This window comes from Coenobita brevimanus, chromosome 88 (assembly GCF_032717465.1).
Source record: "Coenobita brevimanus isolate Jiangsu-jjx chromosome 88, ASM3271746v2, whole genome shotgun sequence".
In the NCBI taxonomy this organism is placed as follows: Eukaryota; Metazoa; Arthropoda; class Malacostraca; order Decapoda; family Coenobitidae; genus Coenobita; species Coenobita brevimanus.
Genome location: NC_137041.1, coordinates 16,678,518 through 16,683,467, shown reverse-complemented (window position 1 = coordinate 16,683,467; position 4,950 = coordinate 16,678,518). Strand labels below are relative to the sequence as shown.

The window sequence follows — 4,950 nt, the reverse complement described above, 5'->3', positions numbered from 1 at the left end:
GGTGCAGTGGTAACGCTCTCGCTTGCCAACTAGTGGACGGGAATTCGCGCCTCGCTCAGGTTGCGAAAAAGTTTCACTGACGAAGTGGGTGGTTACTGTCCCCCTGGAGCAAGGGGACGGGTGTGTGCGTGTGTGAAGGTTACAGCCTTGCCCTTAGATCGGACTATATGAGCTCTCAGCTCCCTTCCGGGAGGGTAAAAGCTGACGATCAAGACCATCAAGTGATCCTGACCGACCCGGTGAATTACACACACAGAGGCGGGGTGGATTTCCTTACACGAAAGATGAGTCTCACCGCTTAACTCAGTTTGTCGATAGAAAATAGTACCGGGTACTCTTTACAGGGAGTTTGCCAGGCCATAGATAAGGGGCTTCATTCCGGCTACAAACACATGATTTTATGCGATATGAGTAAATATGGCGCTCAAGCTAAACAAGGAATTTTTCCTTTAGCTGATGACGAAGGAGTTTATTTATCCCAGGATAACGTCTCGTCGGACAAAATGAAAGATCAGTTTTATTCTGGGTAACGCCAGTTGACTTTGTCAAATAATTTGGCAGGCTGCGTAACTTCTGTTAGATGCCTTATGTTCGCATTTTTTTCTCTCTCTGGTGGTTGGCACCCGGAGATTTTTGGCGAACTCATAAGTTTTCTCTCATTAATTGGATATTTCTCTCTGGACAGAAAGGCAAATTACTTTCTTAAGCACAGCTTTTTGTTAAATCAACAGCATTTATGGCCAACGGCCATACCACGTTGAGTACACCGCTTCCCGTTCGATCAGCGAAGTTAAGCAACGTTGGGTCTGGTTAGTACTTGGATGGGTGACCGCCTGGGAACACCAGATGCTGTTGGCATCCCTACGTCAAGTGGGGTTGGTGGAGGATTAGTGCCCCTCCCTGTAAAACAATTAACTCTAAGCCCTTGGCCACCCCGTTTGGGATACATGGTGTCTGGCAATGAATGAATGAAAAAACAGCATTTATCTCCTAATTCATGATTCCAACGAAAGCAATCCTATATATATATATATATATATTGTTATGGAACAGAGAGAGATAATAAACACTTCAAGCGAGAATACTAAAATCACTACTGTCCCGCAAAGTTCCAGGTTCAAAACAAAAGAATTAGGTAAAATTACAAGTTAAAGTTTAATGCTCAAAGTAACAACTAAACATTCAGGGCTCATAAGGATAATGTAATGGCAAAACAGGTTACATATATGGTTAACTGCAATAGCCTCTATTAACACGAATTTAGCAAGAGCAAATTTATCTAAGTCAGCGCTGATAAAATGAGAAAACCGGATAATGCTCAGTTAAAGCAATACATATAATATTATTACAGATACAAACTATTACTAACACTGGCTGACAGTAAAAACTTTACCAGGCTCACGAATCAACGCCCCATGCTACACAGTACAAGAAAAATGGAAATAACACCCATACTCAAATTATACAGCAGCTAGATGGTTGGAGACTTCCTGAGCACTCACAAAAATAATAATACACTATACAGGGGAGGACAGAGATGTGAACAAAATGAGAGTAGATCTAAGTGGCAACTAATGCAGAGACTGAGCTCATTACATAGGGGGCCGGCAGAGCTTGATTCAACTTGCAAGAAGGACGCACAAATGAAGGCACAGAGGACGAAGAGTTGACACTCCTGCTCTGAACAACAGAAAGAACGACTTACTCTACTCTAAGGGGGAAAAGGGGGGAGTGAGGTAGAACACGCAAGCCTGGTCACTATAGAAGCCACGTGGCGAATCGTGATCAAGCATCTAGCATACTGTATGTTAGAATTATACAAAGGATGATGAAATCATAGGCTATGTAACACCTCCCCACAAAGAAAAAGAAATTTACAAAGGAAACTTCTTATTACTCTAAAACAATCTGTCTAAAGTCTAGATAAGCAATCTGCAATAACATTTTCTTTCCCCTTGACATGTATGTCTAATGAATACTCCTGAAGAAGTAGACTCCATCTTGTCAATCTCTGATTTTTATCTTTAAACTTACTAAGGAATTTCAGTGGGTTATGATCGGTATAAATAACTTTGGGGTCAAAACCAGAACACAAATAAAATGAAAAATGCTGTAAACCCAAAATCATGGCCAGAAGCTTTTTCTCAATAGTGGAGTAGTTCTTTTGAGGTGGAGTGAACTTCTTACTGTAATAAGATACAGGGTGGTCAATACCCTGATCATCCTCTTGCAGCAAAACAGCCCCAGCTCCTGTATCACTTGTGTCAACAGCCATCTTGAAAGGCTTAGCAAAATTTGGAGTAGCGAGCACTGGCTGACTTAATAGGATAGCTTTAAGTTTACTGAAAGAAGATTCACAGTTAGCGGTCCAGACAAATTTAACTCCCTTTTTCAGTAGGTCTGTAAGTGGTGATACAAGAATTGAAAAGTTAAGAACAAATCTCCTGTAATAACCTACCATTCCCAAAAATCTTTGTAGCTCTTTCCTACTTTTAGGTCTGGGAAGATCACTTATAACCTGAATCTTAGCTCCTGGCGGTGCAACGTGTCCATCACCAATTACGTACCCAAGGTACTGAACTTTAGCTTGACCAAACTCACACTTTGATAAAGTAGCTACAAGATTAGCCTGAACCAAACGCTCAAGAAATTTACTGACATGGCATAAGTGATCTTTCTAGTTTTCACTGAAGATTAATACATCATCAATATAAACAACACACCCTGCCAAACCCTCTGTTACAACATTCATGAGCTTCTGAAAAGTGGCTGGTGCATTCTTCATACCATATGGCATTACAGAACATGCAAAAGTCTTTCCTAGTGTTACAGAACATGAGATCTCCCTAGCACGTTCAGTCATAGGTACTTGCCAGTATCCCTTTAACAAATCAAACTTACTTATGTACCTAGCCTTTCCGATCTTGTCTATGCAATCTTCCACGCGAGGGAGAGGGAAAGTGTCTGTTTTGGTTATCTGCTTAACACGTCTGTAATCGATGCAAAGCCGCTGTGACCCACCTGGCTTAGGGACTAGAGTGACAGGAGAACTCCACTCGCTCTGACAGGGCTCAATCATCTTGTGGTCCAACAGGTAGCCAAGCTCCTTCTGGATGAAAGGAACTTTCACTGGGTTCACGCGGTAAGGAGGCAGTTTAATTGGCTTTGCGTCTCCAACATCGACATCATGCATCAACACAGTGGTTCTTCCTGGAGTGGCACGGAACATTGCGGGTACTCCTGCAGTAATGCCAAAAACTCCTGCCTTTCCTCGGGAACTAGATGAGAAAGCTTAATCTGGAGATCATTCATGATATTAGGATTCTTCCCCAAACTATCACTCAGGCTCATACTGCATGGGAGAGCTTCACTTGCAGACTCGGGTGGAACAGCTACAGTGCACACTGGGTTATTTTCGTCCCGCCTGTGATATAACTTTAGCATGTTGATGTGACAAAGTTGCTTGTTCTTTCTACGATCTGGTGTGGCGATGACATAGTTGACATCACTGAGTTTCTTCTCCACGAAATAAGGACCACTAAACTTACCTTGAAGAGGTTGCCCATGCACCGGTAGCAGAATCAAAACCTGATCTCCTGGCTGAAAGTGGTGTAACATGGACTTCTTATCATACCAAGTCTTCATCTTCTCCTGAGCAGCTCCTAAATTCTCTCTCGCCAGCTGCAAAGCAGTGGACAGCCGTTCTTTGAACTTTATCACATACTCCAGCAGGTTGACGTCATCTTCCTCTGACAACCAGCATTCCTTGAGTAGCTTAAGGAGTCCCCTTACTTCATGGCCAAACAGTAGTTCAAAGGGTGAGAAGCCCAGTGATTCATTTAGAGATTCTCTTGCGGCAAATACAACGAATGGAAGACCTTTATCCCAGTCTTTCTGATGTTCCAAAAAGTATCTCCTGAGCATCGATTTGAGTGTTTCATGATATCTCTCCAATGCTCCTTGGGTCTGGGGATGGTAAGCTGAAGACGTGATCTGGGTGATGCCCAACTCCTTCAGAGACTGCTTGAAAACATTTGACCTGAAATTACTTCCCCGGTCTGACTGTACCTCCTTGGGCAGACCAAACTTTGTGAAGAACCCTAGCATTTCCTTAACCACGTTCTTTGCTGAGATATTTCTAAGTGGAATGGCTTCAGGATAACGAGTAGCCATATTAATCAGGGTCAACACATAAGAAAATCCTGAAGAAGTCTTAGGAAGAGGGCCCACAATATCCACCAACACACGGGTGAATGGCGCCTCAAAAGGAGGAATGGGAACTAGAGGTGTAACCTTTTCGGTCTGATTACAATTCCCCACAACTTGACAGGTGTGACAAGACTTACAATACCAGGAAACATCTCTGAAGATACCTGGCCAGTAGAAGAGTTTCAAAATGCGTGCCACAGTCTTCCTCACTCCAAGGTGTCCTGCCAAACTGGAATCATGAGCCACTCTAATGATATCCTGCCTACAAACACGAGAGATGACAACTTGATGTACAACCTCCCATTCACAGTCGGCTGATGCTGTTGGGGGTCTCCACTTTCTCATAAGTACTCCTGACTTTATATAATAACAAGTAGAAGCACCAGCTGACTCTTCCTCACTGCAAGCAGAGTTAGCTAGACCTTTCAACTCAGGGTCAGCAACCTGCAACTCAACCAACTCTTGACGAGACAAATTATCAACACTATGGGGTACTGCCTCATCTGGTGAGTGGTCCAAATTAGCAAGAAAAGTGTCAGCTAGGATAACATCATCATCATCATTATCCTCTAAGTAACCAGTAACTTTAGACTTAGCCCTAGTGACAGCACATGCAGAGAACACATCAGGGATATCAAAATCCTGGGTCACAGTCACTGGTTCACTAGACAACTGAGAAGCTGGACACACTTGACTTCCACCAATATCATTTCCAAGTAAGAAAGTTACACATGACATTGG

General features: G+C 42.9%; 1 non-coding gene across 1 annotated transcript; it reads left to right on the top strand.

The window, feature by feature from the left end:
• Positions 1-739: 739 nt before the first annotated feature.
• On the top strand, positions 740-858 carry LOC145411290 (5S ribosomal RNA). The gene has a single exon (XR_013899408.1). It is a non-coding gene; the product is annotated as a 5S ribosomal RNA (ribosomal RNA).
• The last annotated feature ends 4,092 nt before the right edge of the window (positions 859-4,950 follow it).